The 20,223-nt window shown below is 40.4% G+C and overlaps 1 long non-coding RNA gene across 2 annotated transcripts in view; it reads right to left on the reverse strand.

Annotated features, from left to right (window-relative positions):
- Positions 1–374: 374 nt before the first annotated feature.
- Positions 375–20,223, reverse strand: part of LOC122709529 — a 29,149-nt gene continuing 9,300 nt past the window's right edge. For both annotated transcript variants that reach the window (XR_006345544.1, XR_006345545.1), the window contains exons 3-4: positions 9,858–9,912; positions 375–426 (exon numbers count right to left, since the gene is read on the reverse strand). This is a non-coding gene — a long non-coding RNA (uncharacterized LOC122709529). The remainder of the gene's footprint in view (positions 427–9,857; positions 9,913–20,223) is intronic.

Below are 20,223 nucleotides of genomic sequence, written 5' to 3' on the forward strand. Positions count from 1 at the left end.
GTATATTAATACCCAGAGTGTGTTTACAAAATTTGAAACATCAGCAGAGTGGATAGCATGGTGGGGCGAAGGAAAAAGCATTAGATCATCTGACAGCTGACCACTGTGCCGCTTAGGACAGTCACTGGCCAGCTCACCTCTCAGCCTTGCCACCGTCACCTGAAAGTGGGAGCAGTCATAGCACCTGTTCACGCTGTTCAGCCAGCTGAGCTCAGTCGCGTCCGACTCTGTGGCCCCGTGGACTGCAGCACGCCAGGCTTCCCTGTCCATCACCAACTCCTGTCCAAACTCATTTCCATCGAGTCAGTAATGCCATCCAACCATCTCATCCTCTATCATCCCCTTCTCCTCCTGCCTTCAATCTTTCCCAGCATCAGGATCTCTTCCAAGGAGTCCATTCTTCACATCATGTGGCTGAAGTTCATGCTGTAATGAAGATGAAATGAGGGAGTCCCTTAAAAACTCAAAGTATCCATTAGACAGTAAAAATCGACTTTTAATTATTGCTGAGTCCAGTGTCGTTGTGTGTCTGAAACACTTCCTGTGAGTTGATACATACACAACCAATACAGGCTTCAAACCTTGTACTTTACCCTGCCGCCCCGCCCTCTTGGCTTTTTCTGCCCCACTGCTTCTTCAATCTTTTAAGTGTCCATCAGATTTTTGACCTTTTCTTTTTTTTTTTTTTTACTTCCTATTTCCTTTTATTTCTCCTACTTAAAATTCTACCTCTGACTTGAAGTTCACAGCAGAATTTCAGCTTCACTAAGTTTTACTGTCAGCAAATCCCTAGATGGAACTTTCAGTGCCCTTCAACCTCTTTCCACATGGGAGAGTCATTCTACCTGACCCTGCTCTAGCCTTTTGGACCATATAATCAAACCTATGGTTTTTCCAGTAGTCATGTATGGATGTGAGAGCTGGACCTGAAAGAAGGTTAAGCACCAAAGAATTGATGCTTTCGAACTGTGGTGCTGGAGAAGGCTCTTGGGAGTCCTTTGGACTGCAGGGAGATCAAACCAGTCAATCCTAAAGGAAATCAACCCTGACTATTCATTGGAAGGACTGATGCTGGAGCTGAAGCTCCAATACTTTGGCCACCTGATGTGAAGAGCCAACTCATTGGAAAAGACCTGATGCTGGGAAAGATTGAGGGCAGGAGAAGAAGCGGGCAACAGAGGATGAGATGGTTGGATGGCATCACCGACTCAATGGAGTTTGAGCAAATTCTGGGAGATCGTGAAAGACAGGGGAACCTGGAGTGCTGCGGTCCATGGGGTTGCAAAGAGTCAGACACAACTGAGCAACTGAACAACAACATCAACCCACTTAGCAAACTTTAATTGGTGTTATCATAATCAGTAAGCTCTTTTAAAAGGCAATATGGAAATAAATATGAAGTTTAAATGTTCATCCTCTGTGACTCAGTAATCCCACTTTTGAAAATATAACCTACAACACAATATAAAACATAGGGATAAAGTCACACATACAATATTTTTCAATACAGCCTTACTTATGATAGTGATAAATTAGAAACAGACTAAATGTCCTATAGTAGAGGAATATTTAATTAACTTATGGCCTATATATTCCATGGAATATTATGAAATCATTTAAAAAGAATAATTATAAAGGCTACTTAGCAACTCAGAACTATGCTTGAGTCAACCAAAAACGCCAGTGATAAAACTATATATAATCTGTATGATTGTAATTATGCAAAAATATGAGCACATATAGAAGAAATATAGAAATACTCAAAAAGGATAGTAACTATGCTAATAAGATTAGCAGTGGTTCTCTTTTCTGCTTTTTGACTTTCTGTTATATTATTACATTGTTTTTACAATCAAAAGAAGTTTCTTACAAATGTTAATAAATAGCTACAAGGCCAAACTCAGCTTCCAGAATATCTTGTACTTTTAGCTTTAATGATTCATATTCCAGGGTTAATTTCCCATGCTCGAAGGCTGTTCTAGAGGCAAATATTTTTCTTTCCAGAGAGAATACAGGAAGTAATTGAGTTTACTGAGGAAAATTTGACCTCTATGTTGAAGTAATGTTATACAAAGATAATGCTTTTGCTCCTCTGTGAGCAGGGCATATGTTTTGAATTGCTTTTTCCCTCGTGGGGATAGATTTGAGCTGAACCATCCTTTCTCCTTTCACCTTGCTCTCTGTTCAGCTGATGATGACACATTTATAAGGCTGGGGACAGGGGGGCACTCAGGAGCCTGGCCAAGCAAAGCAAATTGACCCATCCACTGAGTACATGGAGACCTTGGCCAAATACTCAATCCAAACACACTGAATTGAGATACAATAATGAAATGCTTGTAGGTAATTCTGTGCCAGTCAAGTGAAGCACAGCCATTCAGGGGAATGATGAATTATCTAGCATGCCACCAGATAATAATGTGTGTGTGTGTGAATGTGTATGTGTATTTTAATGTAAGGCACCCAGAGAGGGGATTTCTTGGCAGTCTAGTGGTTAGGAATTGGCACTTTTACTACCAGGGCCTGGGGTTCGATCCCTGGTGAGGGAATAAAGATCCCACAAGCTGAGCAGTGAGCCCGTCCTCCCCCAAAAAAAGCATTCAGAAAAATAAGGGGAATGGCCCGTGCTAAAGAATAAAAAATAAACATACTTACGGTCATAACTTATGAGTGTGAAAAGGGCAGAGTATGTAATACTAATCTCTCACCATTGTGCTGAAACTGCTCTGATGAAATGCACTCAGAGCTGCCATGTTGTTTCAGTCTTCTTCTTACCTGACTTCTCTGTAACCCGGACGGTGGCGAAGCATTCCTTCCTCCATGAGACCTCTCCTCACTCGGCCTGCACTTTCCCACTGTGCTACTTTTCCTCCTACTGTTTCAGGTGCCCAATTTCATTCTCTCTGTGTGAGCTCCTTTCCTTCTTCCCATCTTTATATTGGTGATCCTTAGCCTGCTAGGGTTTTTCTATTTCCACATTCTTTTCCTAGACAATGTTGTGCATTTCCATGGATTCTAACTCCCAGCAACCTACTGATGACTTTCAGCTCTTTATTTCTGTGCCAGACCTCTCTTCTAAATTCCAGCCTTCTGTATGACCAACTTACTACACAACCCTCTGTGGATGTTTCACAAAGATTCCTCCACTCTGCACGTACATACTTAAATATACCTTAGCTCTTTTCTTCCGAAATCACCTATTCCTCCAATATTCCTTATCTCCAAGAAAGAAACCTGTTGCCATACTTGATGCCTGCCTGCCTTCCTTGCTCACATCTAACAAGTCATCATGTTCAGACAGTAGTCTGCCTCTGAAATAGGTCTCATATTAATTGCCTACTTGCATTGCACTTGCCTCAGTTCATGCTCTTGTCAACTTTCCTAAATTATTTTAACAGTCTCCTAACTTGTAGTCTCCCTGCCTCCAGTCTTTCTTCTTTCCAATTTATCATCCACATATTAGCATCATGGTAATCATTCCTCAAAATAATGCCAAGGCTCTTCTTTACAGGAGGTTCCTATTAATAAATGCAGCAGGAATAATGGAAATAGAAAACCACCACTCAAACACTACAATAATAATGGCTCCGTGGATAAATGGCTCAGTGGGCAGAAAATTAAGAAGCAGGACATTTGCACTATGTCAAAGAATGTCCTCCCAAAATATTTAACAATCACAAAGGAAAAAAATTATTTCACAGTGGATGAACCTGGCATACTTCACCTTAGCCAAATGAATGACGCTGAAATCACTGATAATAACATATCAACATCAAGTACCATCTGCTGTGAGGCACCTAGAAGGGCAACTCCTGCACTATTCTTGCCAAAAAAGCATAACCTTAATCTAATCCTCAGAAAACTTCAGACAAACCTGAATTGAGGGACAGTTACAAAACACCTGATCAGCACATTGCAGACATGTGAAGGTGCAAAGGTCAGGAAAGAGAAAGTCTGCAAAACAATCACAGATAAGAAAATACTGAAGACGCATGGCAGTCCAATGCAATGTGGTATTCTGGACTGGATCTTAGAACAGAAGGAAAAAATTAGTGGGAAAACTGATAAAAATCTAAATGAAGTCTATAATTTAGTTATTAGTATTGTACCAATGAAAATGTCTCAGTTTTGTTTGTTTTAGCAGAAAGAGAAGCGAGGCCATCAGGCCGCAAACGATGGCACTCAGCTGGGCCACCTGTTCAAAGCTGGTGAAGCGCCGAGGGCGGCGGCACAGGAAGCAGGCCCACTGGCGGTCGGCGGCGCCCAGCTGGCTCAAGAGTACCAGCGCTGCGGCCGCTGTCAGCGCCACCAGCAGCCACCGCACCCAGGTCCCAGCCCGAGTGGCGCACACGCCCCTCCCTGCACCAGGCGCGCACCTCGGCCGCAGAGAAGTACCGAGCAAACAGCCACAGGCTCCTCTCAGTTTTGATAAATGAGTCATTGAAATTACCGGAAGCTAGGTAAATAGCATATGGGACTTTGTACTATCTTTGCAACTCTCAAATTATTTCAAATTAAAAAAAAAAACTTTTTAATGTGTTTCCCTAGCACTTATAAAATAAAATTCATTTTCTTTAGCATGGTATATAATGTCCCTTATGATCTGATCTCCTTGTAAACCTCTATCTTCTACCACTACTCCTAACACACCCAATATTTCAGCTATGCTAACTGTCTTACTTTGTACCATTTTTATAAACATACACACAAATCTACGCACTCATACACACATTCATATACATTCACACACCCAACACATGAGGCCCACTGATAATTGCCCAATTTTATTATAAATGGATGTGGGACTAAAATCCAGGTTTCCTGATTCCTAAACTGCTAGTCTTTACTGAATCAATATAATTCCACTGGGACACCCAAGTTGTGACATATCACATATCATAACTAAGTCAAGGTAATCACTTTAATTTTACCACCAGCGTAACTGAACCTTTTGATGGGAGTAATACCCTATAATGGTGTACGTCACACATGGAACTGAGGACTCTTAAGTCATTCATCTCCAAGGCAAACACCGCAATCAATTGTCATGAAGACAAAAATGGGCACAATTAACACATATTTCAAAGAGTATAGTTTTGCTTTTATCAGTCCCATTACAATCCTGTCTAAATTCTAAAGTGAAAATGAATGTCACAGTGAAAAAAACTACTGATGCATATAAACTGCCTGGTCTAACTTTTTAATATATTCACAAACAGGGATTTGATTCTTTTATTAGTAAGTTAGAAAAGGTTGCATTAATATTCAGTAGTTAAAATGTACTGTTCTAAATTTTTTATAATTTCCCACGGGGGAGTAATTTTTTGGAAAATATTCCCAGTAGGTGAATGACTAATAATACTGTGTCTGTGAAGATGGCAAATAAAATGGCTCACAGATCTATGCTTTGGCAAACAGCTGAAACAGCTATTCTTTATAGACAAGTGTTAGCCGTGCTTATTTGAGGTTTATTGAGATTGGTTAGCTTCTGTGTATAAGTATGTTGACAATTCTTTGAGTCTTATTGACTTTTTGGGTCCCAAAATCCTTTCCTGAGAACTTTAAAAGCTAAAAAGTAAAGAGAGCAGAGAGTGCAGACAGATGGGCCTGGCCGTAAGTAAAGGGTTCTGAAATAAAAGAAATGAAGACAGCAACTGAAAATTCTCTATTTCTCAATCTCGCCCTCTTTTTCCTTTCTCTCTTGGTTGCAGAGGTACAGGATAACCAACCTATATATATATATACATATACATATATATACATATACATACATATATATGTGTGTGTGTATATATATATATATATTTTTTTTTTTTAAAGAATATCAGCTTGAAGTAGCAGAAGGGGAAACTTATTCAAGTGAGGGAAAGAGCTACTAGAAGCCACAGAAGCAGACAAGCAATCACTGTGGGTCAGAAAGGACTGCAGTGCCATTGAAAGCTTTTTTTCCTGGGGTGCTGAAGAGCACCGTGGATCACACTGCAATCCCAGCAGAACCAGACAAAATTGCCTGGAGAGAGTGAATCACAGCACCTACGCCCAAGGCTAGTGATGTACTCCACTCTAGAAACTGTTCACAATCAGGTAAATACCACTTTTCAAAACTTGAGAATGCCATGTCTGAGGATGCCAACCTTTCGAGACAGCAGTTACTTTTCTGTTGTGCAAAGTTCTGAGGTAGATTTGTAGACATGGATGTGGGAGACTGGCAGTTCCCAGGCAGGCTGACATTCATGGGCAAACACTTCAAACATAGCAGCGAAGGGATGAAGGGAAGATTTGGGCACCCCCGACAAATCTCTCAGTAAAGAATCTGCCTCCAAGGCGGGAGACCCAGGTTCAATCTCTGGGTCGGGAAGATCCCCTGGAGAAGGAAATGGCTACCCACTCCAGTATTCTTGCCTACAGAATTCCATGGACAGAGGAGCCAGGTGAACTACAGTTCATGGAGTCACAAAGAGTCAGACCAGACTGAAGCAACTAACACTTTCACTTTCAAAAACACCGCATCTCTTCTCTGAGGGAGAGGACAGCAGAGCACTCGAAAATAGTCATTTTCCTAAAAGCAGCAAGTTGACCTTATAGATATATATATTATCAGTCAGTCAGTTCAGTGGCTCAGTCATGTTAGACTCTTTGCGACCCCTGGATTGCAGCATGCCAGGCTTCCCTGTCCATCACCAATTCCCGGAACTTGCTCAAACTCATGTCCATTGAGTAGGTGATGCCATCCAGCCATCTCATCCTCTGTCGCCCCCTTCTCCTCCTACCTTCAATCTTTCCCAGCATCAGGGTCTTTTCCAGTGAGTCAGTTCTTTGCATCAGGTGGCCAAAGTATTGGAGTTTCAGCTTCAGCATCAGTCCTTACAATGAGTAATTCAGGACTGATTTCCTTCAGGATTGACTGGTTGGATCTCCTTGCCATCCAAGGGACTCTCAAGAGTCTTCTCCAACACCACAGTTCAAAAGCATCAATTCTTTGACATTCAGCTTTCCTTACAGTCCAACACTCACATCCATACATGACTGCTGGAAAAACCATAGCTTTGACTAGACGTACCTTTGTTGGCAAAGTAATGTCTCTGCTTTTTAATATGGTATCTTGGTTGGTCATAGCTTTTCTTCCAAGGAGCAAAGGCTCCTTTAATTTCATGGCTGCAGCCACCATCTGCAGTGATTTTGAAGCCCCCAAAAATAGTCTGTCACTGTTTCCGTTGTTTCCCCATCTATTTGCCATGAAGTGATGGGACCAGATGGCATGATCTTAGTTTGCTGAATGTTGAGCTTTAAGCCAACTTTTTCACTCTCCATATATACAAATTATATATATATGTCCTATGTATATATGTATCCCTATATAGGTATATATATATACCTATATATATACCTATATAGGTGGAACAGGAAAATATTATAGATCCTTGAAAGAGATAGATGGATACACCAGCAGTGATTACATTCATAGAAAAGGTTCTAGAAGTACATAACTGTTGCATTAACAGTGTTTACAGGGACTTTCCTGGTGATCCAGTAGTTAAGACTCTGTGCTTTCAATCCCTGGTTGGGGAACTAAGATCCCATGTCCCAGGTGGAGCAGCTAAAAAAAAACAAAAACAAAACAGTGTTTATCTCTGACCACTGGGATTATGGGTTGTTTTGTTTTTCTTATATTTAGTCTGTAGAGCACTTGCTTTTTTGTGTGTGGTATAATTGACACCAAAAAATTGCATACATTTTGAAGTATGATTGATGTACAGAAACTTCACAATATTTAAAGTGTACAATTTGGAAATTTTTGATGTATGGACATACATGAAACCATCACCATAGTCAAGACAAAAATATAGGTGGTACTCAAGAAGTTTCTTTAGGCCCCTTTGCTGTAATCCCTTCCTCTTGCCTCTCCGTGCCTCCACCCTCTCCAGGCAACCACTGATTGGCTTTCTGTCACTTTGGAGCAGTCCACATTTTCTAGAGTTTTATATGAATGGAATCATATCGTCATGTATATCATAGTTTTGTTGTCGTTTTGCTGGGTATTTACTTTTTACAAGTCTCTAGGATAACCTTGGTCATTCATTGGAAGTCCCTGCTCTAGGCAGCATCCTTTCTAGGAAAAAGATTAAACCAGAATATTCCTCCTGGACCTAGAAATTTGTCACAGAGAACCAAAGAGGGGACAAAGAAAATCAAAGGGATCTGAGTACTTTGCTAAGTTCTTTTATTGAAAAGGATAAACTTTTAGCATGTATTTCTATAGAAATGTTGATTTTACCTGACAGCTCTCAAATATTTCCATAGTTCCCTGGAAAATGGAAGACTATAAAAATGAGACTATAAAACTTTCAAATAAATTGCTTTACTATAGGAACAGCATTATATCTTATATTTATAAAACACTAAATTAGGAAGAAAATATTAACCCTAGTTTTTATTTCAGATGTTTGTTAACTTACACCTGAAATTAACTATAGTTGACACTTTTTCCAAGCTGCCTTTTCTGATCGCAAATTTTTTAAAATGTATAATAAATATGAAAATGTCTTGCAGAAATGGGAAGATAAAGAACTGCTCTGTGGTAAAATTCTTCAGAAATCTGATTCCTCAGTGTGGGTGTCATTAAGGACTTTTGAACAAAAAGCCCAACTCTACCACTCAGAGGTGCTGACTCTTAGGTACTCACATACTAGCGACAGCTATCCCCACTATCTTAATAATTCAAATTTTATGGCAAAGGTGAAAACTGTTTGGCTCCTCTCTGCTATAGGGAACTTGATAGTACTTTTTTAAAAAATAATTTTATGTGATTATTTATTTTTGGCTGTGTGTGCCTCCGTGGCTGTGCAGACTTTTCTCTAGTTGTATCTAGCAGGGGACTCTCTTCATTGTGGTGCACGGGCTTCTCACTGCAGTGGCCTCTCGCTGCAGCGCACAGGCTTCAGCAGTTGCAGTTCCTGGGCTCTAGAACACAAACTCAACAGCTGTGGTGCACAGGCTTAGTTGCTCTGGGGCATGTTGAGATCCTCCTGGACCAGGGATCGAACGCATGTCTCCTACATTGGTAGGCCGATTCTTTACCACTGAGACAGCAGGAAAGCCCAGAAACTTGATACTTCTGTCACATGTGATGACTTCCTTCCTTGAAAATTTCAGGTGGACACTAATAAACTTACAGCTTTAAACAAATTCTTTTCTTCCTCTGAAAGGGTCATGCTAAAGAATGTTAAAATCTCTTTAGCTCCAAGTGTCAATGGCCTCAACATTAGTCTCTGTCCAGAGTAAACCTGCAAGCTTCAAATTCATATTCATTTCTAAATCAAGAACCAAGAATAAATGGCAAGTGGAGAATGAATGAATGAATACATGCTGAACATAAATTCTTCTACATAAAAAAGAATTTGAATCTAAACATTATTTTAGGGTGCTCCCTCCATTTGTCCCTGCTGAAATGTGTACTGTAAAGGCTAGAACAGAGAAGATGCTCTTATTAACTAGACACCATAACATAAATATAAGCAGCTGCAATAAATAAGCCCCTGAAACCCTTTGCAGTGTAAGGAGAAAGGCATCTAGAATGCAGAGCAGGAGGCAAAGCCATGGTATTCTCAGATTTCCCCCCCAGAATTTAATTTTTAAAACTTCAGTGCAAGCTCACTCCGAGGAGAAATTGTATTAAGCACAGATTCATTTATTTTCTGCATAAGCAAGTGAACAGCTGATAAAAGCCATCTCTCTCTGCAAAAGGATATCAGCAATATAGTTATGAGTTTCAGTTTCAAAGTTCAAAACCACCCTATTTACTAATGCAATAATAGGTGTGTCACCATTGCGCTAGACTAAATATGTAGGTGACTTACTTCTGTCTTCTTTTTTTGTCTTCCTTAGCAAGATTGGCAAGGAAACATGTTCTACCTACCAGAAAAAAAAAAAAAAATTTCAGACATCCATTCAGGAAATGAATGCAATGAGAGGTGATAGGAATATTTCTGGAACAGTATCGAAAATTCCTAATTTTAAAAAGTTCTCAGCATGAGAATGCTGACTGCATGTTTTGAAATCTGGGTAAGGAAGGCTAGTCACAGAGTTTTCAGCTGCCATCTGTTTACAGCTCCACAGAGACAGCTCCCCCATAGCCCATTAACAATGACCCGTGCTGGGGCTATTTCCAGGGAATCTCGTTGATTCGCCATTTCATTCACTCTCAAAGCCGTGAAGCTAGTCACACAGGTTTATGACGCCTATTACAAATTCTCCTCTCTAGCCCTGCAACTGTTTTTAAAGCTATTAAGCCTAAAAACAGGACCACATATGTGATGTGGGAGGTCCAAGGCAAGATGCAGTTCTTAATAATTTTTTAATGTTTTCTAGAGAGTAATAGCAGAACATTAAACCAAGCACTGGATTTTTCTAAGTACATAGCTCTGCGTGACTGTATAGATCACAGGCCCATGAAGACATCCTTGCCTACAAAAATGTTATTCACCTTCTCCTGCAATTAGTGCCCTAAAGATTGGCTACACTTCCCTCCATGAATTCATTGTGATTTTCCTGATATTGCTCCTCTCTCATTAAGCTAGTATAGTCAACTTACACACAGACAATGTGTTCATGCACATATGTGTGTGTGTGACTCTTATTAACTCAATCTCAATGAGCTCACTGCTAGATTTCTTCAGACCTTAGAATCATGGGCCAAAGCACAAGATGCTCACCTTTAAATCCTTGCTGTAAATTATTTTTCAAACAGAAAATATTGCTTTCAGCATAATAACATCAAATGCTCACATTCATAATATAAAAAGAATATTGAAAAGAGAAGTGTCAGCATTATTACTTATGGGTGTAATAAAAAGGCTGCAGGGAGGTTAGGCATAAAAATATTATCAAGTACGAAATGCTAGGAATATTTCCATTAATGCTAATAAATTAGCATTCTGTATTTAGCTAGGCATGATTAAGTACACGATTTGCTTAAATTAATGCTATAGCATAATAGATTCAGAATATCACTATAAATAACTTGTTTTTTTTATTATTAATGTTTTCCTTAAAACCTGAATTACCCAAAGGTGTTGAAGATGACCCCAACCTGATTAATGGACCTGGTTTTAACGACCTGTCTGAGAGCAGCATCTCCAGAACATTGCTTATGGAAATTCTCTAAGAGTAAATAAATACAAAGAAGCAAGAAGCTTGGGAGAAAGAATGAAAAGCAAATGGACATTCAGTTATTTCTGAACAAGATTAATTTTCACCCCAGTTTGTGGCTTTAACACACGCAGCTAGCGCCACCTATGGAAACAAAAGTGAAAAATTGTGCTGATGGCAAACAGGCTGTTTCTGCAAAAACTGAACCAGATCAAAGATCATAAAGGAATGAGTCAGCATTTTAGTGAAAAACAGTGGTCTTTGTGCAGTAAACAAAAAGGCCTTACTCTAATAAGCTTCAGCATGGAGCTACTAAAGGGTTGTTAGAAATGGAAAATGTGGTTTATTATCAAGGCTGTTTCTGAGTCTTACCCTAGCCTATTACAAAAGAAAAGCAAAAATTGAAACAAGCACAACTCTACAACAGAGGCAAAGCATTGAGTTTTTTATTTTAACTAAGATATCACATTGCTCATCCTTTTCTTCTCTGACTCATTAAAATACATTCAAAACAACATTTTTGGAAACATCTACTTTCTGCCAGATACTTGAAAATAAAATACTCTGTCCTCCAGAAGCATCCAACCCAACTGGAAAAATATATACATATGTACAGAAATAACGGAATACAGCATAGGAAGTATTCAATACTGTAAAATTATTCACAACACAGATGAAAACTGCGGTTTGCAGAGGAGGTACTTCTAGCTGAAAGATCAGATAAAGTTAGATAGAAAAGTGGTGCATGAGCTGGACTTTGAAGAAAAGTTTGATTGGAAATGAAGAGTAGCAAACAGTTCAAAAGGAAAGTAGAAAGGGAGACACATTTGGAAGGGTATCATGGAGTCAGATCATAAAGAATCTGTGACAGCAAAGTAATAAAATATAATAGAAAACACTTGTATAGTGTCTGCAGGATGCCAGGTTCCAGTCCACAAGTTTTCTGTAGATTAACTCATGTCATCCTCAGAACAGTCATGAAGAGGTGGGTCCTATATTTAATATCTCAACTTCACAGGTAAGAAACTGAAGTATAAAGGTCATATAACGTGATTGAGATCACATAGCCAGTAAGATTTCAACCATGCTCAGAACTACCACTCACTATTGGCTCTTGGTAATAAGAAGTTTGGGCTTAATTCTCCCCAGGACGAAGAAAAGTGGAACACTTGCTTTTGTGTTTTTTTTTTTTAAGTAAACAACTGCTTCCATAGAAAAGTAAATAGAAATCATATATATAACTCAAAGGATAAAGCAAAAAGAATGGAGGAAATACAATTTTACTTCCCAGAGATAAATGCTGTTAACTTTTTTCTCTTTCATGGATGTGTGTGTGCTAAGTCACTTCAGTCATGTACGACTTTTTGCAACCCTATGGACTGCAGCCCACCAAGCTCCTTTGTCCACGGGATTCTCCCGGCAAAAATACTGGAGTAGACTGCCATGCCGTCCTCCAGAGAATCTTCTCCACCTAGGGATCAAACCTGTGTCTCTTATGTCTCCTGCATTCGCAGGCAGGTTCTTTACCACTAGCAACACCTGGGAAGCCCTTCTTTTTCATTCCAACATGTTTTAAAACCTCATGGACACAAATTAAAGAATAAAAGAGAGCTGAGGGTGGAAAGCAACATAGCCTGCCCCAATCTACCCCTATCATCCCTGCTCCCAGCCCCCAACCCCAGAACAGCCTCTCTCTTGAGCTGACAACTGGAGGAAGTATTTATAGAAACCAGGTATGCTAATCCTCCATCTCATAACATCTGACAATTACAATTCTGCTCATAAGTCTACTATTGGTTTTCTTAATTACTTTAAATTATATAGTCATTCTCTACTTATTCTATCAATTTCAGAATTCTTTCATTCACAAAGTAAGAATATTAATGCCTCATACTTCCCTTCAATTTTCTTCCCTTGACCTCTTGCAACTGCACTTTTGCTTATAGTACCAAGGTTGTTAACATTTACATTCTCTGCTGCAACCACAATTGAGTTCTCTAGTCTTTGTATTTAGGTTGACTTTAAGAGCTAAAAAAGCAATAAACAGCATTTACATTAACATGACTCAATATTTTCTACTGCAAAGCCAAACAGAATGCTATGATTATATACCCTTTCTTTACAAGTCCAATGTCACAGCCTCAGGCCATAGCAGGAAGAATGCTCCTTGCATCAAGGTGAAATGAGTTTTCTTATATTCTATCAATTATGCTTAAAATCATTGCATATTTTATTTTGCTTCAAGTTTGGATCACAACAGCTTGTGGCCTTACATAGATTTTATTTTGGGGAGAGGTTTTAAATGGCCTTTTTTGGAGGCCTCTGAACTTCTGCTTCAAGGTGCTGTGTTTGTGCTATAGGCCTGTGGCATAGTTCTCATCCTGGATTTTCCTTCACTGCTCTCTAGAATTGGATCTACTGTTCCCTCTTGTCCTCTTGGAGTGGATCCAGCCTCTTTCTTGAATTCTTCCCTTGCTTTTTATCATCATAAAACTTCCTAAGAAGGATTATGCCAGAGATAAAACTTTCTGAATCCATGAATTTCCAAAAAATAACTTTATCTTGCTATTATATCACTCAAATTCCTAACAGGAAAAGTTAAACAATTGTAAGCATTTAAACAGGAAATTTAATGGCAACAATCGGTAACATAAATAATGGAAGAACTGTGAGACCAAGCAAGGAGAAAGGCAACCCAATTATTACAGAGAGTAGACATTCACTGTCATCCTTAGGCTGGAGGGACAAAGCAAGAGGTGGTGTTTGCAGGTGCCAGCCTTGGGCCAGATCATCCAGGAGCTGGAGTCACCGAGAACACACAGCAAAGATCAGATTCCTCTGAAGGGGTAGGGGTGGGAGGGGTTGGGAGGAACTGAAACCTAGTTTCTTCATTCTTCTTGTGCTCTTGCTGGTTGAACCCACCCAGAAGCCAGTGAAACAGAAGCCTGGGAGCGCAGTCTCTGGAACAACTCCCCTGCATGGCAGAGGAAAAGGCAAGGAATCTACCCCAGAGCAAAGTCTCACCCACACTCACACTCAATTTGTGTTCTTGCTTAGTACAAAGCTCCAGGTCCTAAGTCCTTTTTCTTTAAAGCTTTAAAGGCATTGCTCCACTGACTCCTAGTATCTGATGTTGTGCGTAAGAAATCTGATGCCAGTCTGATTCTTCTTTCATTTTAGGTGGCTTTCTCTTCTCTGGCCTGTCAAGCCACCAGGGAAAATGAAAGTCCCAAGCTTCCTATTCCAAATAAGACATCACTGCCATCAATGTTCTTTCCTTCTCATCTCCCCTCCGCCATCCAGACTGCCATATCACTTTGCCCATAGAAGAGAGAAAGGAACCTTTTAGAGCAACTCAAATTTCTGGCATTCAGAAGAACAGTCCCCAGGAGTCCCCAGGAGGTTGCACTAACTTGCCTGTGGGTCAACAAATCATTCTTGCCCATAACAGATGCTCCTCAGAATAAATATGTCTTGAATAAATAAATGAAACTACCTTGAGACAAGAGACCTCTGGACTCTTCCCTCTCCTTCTTGTTTATCCAGGTACCACAGAAACCCCAAATCTCCAGGTTCTTCATCAACATATCCCTATAGTGATCTGGATCCTTCCTAATCTGATCCTGTTTTCTAAACCTGCCATCATAAACCCTAGACCTCATGATACATCACCTGTAAAATTCCTTCCTCCATCTAAAACCTCAGCAACATTCGAATCTATGTATCAGGTGTTACCCTCTTAATTCTGTCCTTTACCACCTCCTCTCCTAACCACTACCATCCCTCTCCCTAATTCATTAATGACTCTAGTACCTGCTGTGTTAATTTCCTATGGCCCCTGTAACAGATTGCCACAAACTTATTGGCTTAAAACAATACAAATTTGTTATATTTCAGTTGTGGAATCTAAAATGATCTCATAAAGGGCCGCATTCCTTCTTGTGCTTCCCTTGTGGCTCAGTTGGCAAAGAATCTGCCTGCAATGTGGGAGACCTGGGTCCAATCCCCAGTTTGGGAAGATTCCCTGGAGACGGGAAAGGATACCCACTCCAGTATTCTGGCCTGGAGAATTCCATGAACTGTAATATTCTCCATATTCTTGCTTCCCTGATAGCTCAGGTGGTAAAGAATCCACCTACAATGCAGGAGACCCTGGTTCAATTCCTGGGTCAGAAAGATCCACTGGAGAAGGGATAGACTACTCACTCCAGTATTCTTGTGCTTCCCTTGTGGCTCAGCTGGTAAAGAATCTACCCGCAACACGGGAGACCTGGGTTCAGTCCCTGGGTTGGGAAGATCCCCTGGAGAAGGGAAAGGCTACCCACTCCAGGATTCTGGCCTGGAGAATTCCATGGACTGTAGGGCTTCCAGAAGGGAAGTATCTATTTCTGTGCCTTTTCTAGCTCTGAGAGGCTGCCCACATTCCTTGGGCCATAACCCCCACTCCAACCTCTGTCATTACATCTCCTTCCCTGACTCTAATCCTGTTGCCTCACTCTTATAATGATCCTTGTGACTAAATTTCCCCTTAACCTCATAATCCAGGGTAAACTCCCCATCTGAAGATCCTTAACCCAAACATATATACAAAGTCCCTTTTGCCACATAAGAAAACATAGGGTCCAGAGATTAGAACATGGGCATGTTTAGGGGGCCAATATTGCATTTACACACCCACACTCCCTTCCACCTCTAGTCCTGTCACCGTTCTCAGTGCATCAGCATCCATTGGAAGATCTGTCCAATACCTGGACCTCTCAGCTCTTCATCGCTAATAATTGTCTTTTCTTCTACCATACATCAGTCACTTATCTCATGGTCATACTCATGACCTTGCCATTACCATTAACCACACTTGCTCCAAACTCTGAATTTCAAATACTCCTTTTTTTTTTTTTCACTACAACCTCATTTCATTGAAATCACCAACTCTAGAAATAATGCAAATTCTAAAACTTCCAACCCATTAACAGTAGCAGGTTTTTAGTTTCTTTCATCTTTCCCACATTCATCTGACCCAGCCAAGATTCATGGATTATAATGGCCCATCATCGTAATCCCTACCTTGAAAACCCTTAATTTGTTTGCCCTTTTTGACCACCCACACACTCACCTGAAAAAGTCCCATCCTGGGTCAAATCCAATCAAGAGATTTAGATTCTCAAGTTGGGGGAGCCGGTGGGGTGGGTAACAGGGTATAGGGCAAGGTCAAGCCTCTGAGACTTTCTAGTAAGCCTTCAGTTCAATTTTGTTCAGTCACTCAGCCATGTCCTACTCTTTGCGACCCCATGGACTTGCAGCACGCCAGGCCTCCCTGTCCATCACTAACACCTGGAGTTTACTCAAACTCATGTCCATTGAGTCAGTGATGCCATCCAACCATCTCAGCCTCTGTCGTCCCTTCTCCTCCCACCTTCAATCTTTCCCAGCATCAGGGTCTTTTCAAATGAGTCAGCTCTTCGCATCCAGTGGCCAAAATATTGGAATTTCAGCTTCAGCATCAGTCCTTACAATGAATAATCAGGACTGATTTCCTTTAGAATGGACTGGTTGGATCTCCTTGCACTCCGAGGGACTCTCAAGAGTCTTCTCCAACATCACAGTTCAAAAGCATCAATTCTTCGGTGCTCAGCTTTCTTTATAGTCCAACTATCACATCCATACATGACTACTGGAAAAACCATAGCTTTAACTAGACAGACCTTTGATGGCAAAGTAATGTCTCTGCTTTTTAATATGCTGTCTAGGTTGGTCATAGATATTCTTCCAAGGAGCAAGAATCTTTTAATTTCATGGCTGAAGTCACCATCTGCAGTGATTTTGGAGCCCAAAAAAATAAAGTCTGTCACTGTTTCCCCATTTATTTGCCCATGAAGTGATGGGACCAAGTGCCATGATCTTCATTTTCTGAATGTTGTTTTAAGCCAACTTTTTCACTCTCTTTCACTTTCATCAAGAGGCTCTTTAGTTCTTCTTCGATTTCTGCCATGAAGGCAGTGTCATCTGCATATCTGAGGTTATTGATATTTCTCCCGGCAATGTTGATTCCAGTTTGTGCTTCATCCAGCCCGGTGTTTCTCAGGATGTACTCCTGAGAAACAGGAGTTTCTCAGGAAACTTATATCTGTTAACTTATAATAGATATAAGTTAAATAAGCAGGGTGACCATATACAGCCTTGACATACTCCTTTCCCTATTTGGAACCAGTCTGTTGTTCCATGTCTAGTTCTAACTGTTGCTTCCTGACCTGCATACAGATTTCTCAAGAGGCAGGTCAGATGGTCTTGTATTCCCATCTCTTTAAGAATTTTCCAGAGTTTGTTGTGGTCCACACAGTCAAAGGCTTTGGCATAGTCAATAAAGCAATATAATAAATATAAAATGACCAACAACTCACAATGCCTGCCCATGGTAGAATTCAATAAGTTTTATCAATTATTAAACTATTCTTTCAGCCTACTTTCTGTATTATTTTTAAAACAGTATAATCCTAATAGCTAACAAACTATTGCACTATTGCTATCTTTTCTTTAAAGATCCATGTGGGCCCCTCACTTTCAGGTTTTTGATCATGTGGCCTAGTCCTATCATAAAATATCTGGATGATCATGCTTTATTACAAGTACACCTTCCATTCCTATAAATCTAAATAAATCAAGTCCTAAGATATGAATTTTTTTTTCCTGAAAAGATTTTCATTATATTTCCCAAAACTATCAGTGTGTTTGATGCTTGAAACTGACATATAAAATGATATAAAATGAGTGCTTTCTGCCCATAAGCATTTATGTATTAAAAAGACAAGCAAGGCATGATGTAAAATATAGGAGACAAAAATGAAAATAGTGTTGGGCTTGCTATTTGACAAGAACATTTTGAAATGTGGCAGGTGAACTTCATCAGAGACTGATAAAAGTAATCCACTCAGGAAAAAAAATATATAATCTATATTTATATAGTAATGAGCTCAGAACCATCTGTTATAAACCAGTAAAGAAGACATTATAAACTTCTCAAGAAGACACTAATCCAAAGGGCTACAGAGGTGGGGGAGGGGAGTGAGATACCAACAAAAACAGATTACATTATACATTAAAAAGTGTATCCCAAACCACATAGTATATATAATGTATGAAAGCCTATTCGGTTCACCTCAAGAAAGAGAACTGAAGCTCAAAAAAAATGGTTTCTTAAAAAAAAAATCATGAGACTCACTACCTAACTCTAATACCAATAATAAACATAATAAAGAATTATTGAACTTTCCAGGCAGTCAAGTGGTTAAGACACTGTGCTTCCAAGGCAGGGTGTGTGGATTTGACATCTGGTTAGGAAACTAAGATCCCACATACCAAGCACTGTGGCCAAAATAAAGCAATAAAATATTTTTAAATGGGTTATTAATTATTGTGCATTTACTCGGCTCAGAAACCTCATACATGCTACATCATTTATTCCTTCTAGGAACCCCATGGGCCGTGTATTCCAATCTTCATCTTATAAATCATGTCTTAAGACTGCTTGGACTGCCACAACAAAATGCCACAGATCAGATGGCTTAATCAACAGAAATTTATTTTCCCACAGTTCTGGGAGCTCAGAGTCCAAGATCAAAGTGCCATCAGGGTTGGCGTCTGGTGAGACCTCCCTTCCCGGTTTGTAGACAGCTGACTTCTCACTGTGTCTCAGATGAGAGTGAGGGAGAGAGTACAAGAGATTATCTGGTGTCTATTCCTCTTCTAACAAGGACATTAGTCCTATCAGATTAAGGCCCTATACTTACCACCTCATTTAACTTCACCTCCTTATTTTAGTATATGTGCTGCCTAAGCGAGCACTAACTTTACCTCCTTAAAAGCCCATCTCCAAACACAGTTACACTGATGGTTAGAGCTTCAGCTTATGATTGGGGGAGAAGGAAACCATAATTCTGCCTATAACAAGTGAGGAACTTGAGTCCACTCTCAACACTCATCCACACTGCCATGGGCCCTGGAAGATTGACCTCAGGGATGCATTGTTGCAGCTTCCTCTGGCTTGAGTTCAGTAACTGGGAGACACCAGCAGGTTAGAGGGTAGGAGGTTGGGATATTTATCCCCATGGCTCCCATCCTGCCATGCCATAGGTTTAATAATGGTCATGCATGGCTCCTGTTTGATGATCTCTTTCCTACACCTGAAACTCTTGCCAGGATCCACTGTTTCCTCCCCTTGTCCCTCTGGGCCCAAGGTGGTAACAGCTTCTCATTGCTGCTAATTCTAAGATGCTCTACTATTCCCATGTGGGTGTTCTCATAGCACACACATTTGCAAATAGTGACTTCATTAGACTCTTCAACTGTCTCCTTTTAATGTACCATCTGTTTTCTATGAGAAGCTAATACAATCAGTGGTACCCAGGAGATAATCCTTTTGAGATATAGGCTCTCAAAACAGGATTCTGAAATGGCTCACATATTTGATGAGAGCACAGATAACCTTTTTCCCAGACATGTGGTGGCATCACAATGACTCAGATTATTACTGGTATAGAAAGGGGTGCAGCATGGATCCAGGGAAGGGAGTTGAGAGTTGTAGCATTTAGTTGCTAAGACAAAAACATGGCACTTATTTGTTAAGGCAACAGAGGTCATTATAAACATGTGGGGCCAGCTGGCTGTTTCTGACTGTCCTGTGCAGGGAAGACGCCACTGAAACTTTGAAACCCAAACTCAAATAATGGGTATAAATCAAAATATCACTGTGGGACTTCCCTGGCCGTCGAGTGGTTGGGACTCCGGGCTTCCACTGCAGAGCACATGGGTTCTAACCCTGGTCACAGAACTAAGATCCTGAAAGCTGCACAGTTCAGTTCAGTTCAGTTGCTCAGTCGTGTCCGACTCCTTGCGACCCATGAATCGCAGCATGCCAGGCATCCCTGTCCATCACCAACTCCAGGAATTTACTCAAACTCATGCCAATCGAGTTGGTGATGCCATCCAGCCATCTCATCCTCTGCCGTCCCCTTCTCCTCCTGCCCCCAATCCCTCCAAGCATCAGGGTCTTTTCCAATGAGTCAGCTCTTCCCATCAGGT

This window comes from Cervus elaphus, chromosome 15 (genome assembly GCF_910594005.1).
Source record: "Cervus elaphus chromosome 15, mCerEla1.1, whole genome shotgun sequence".
NCBI classification, from domain to species: Eukaryota; Metazoa; Chordata; class Mammalia; order Artiodactyla; family Cervidae; genus Cervus; species Cervus elaphus.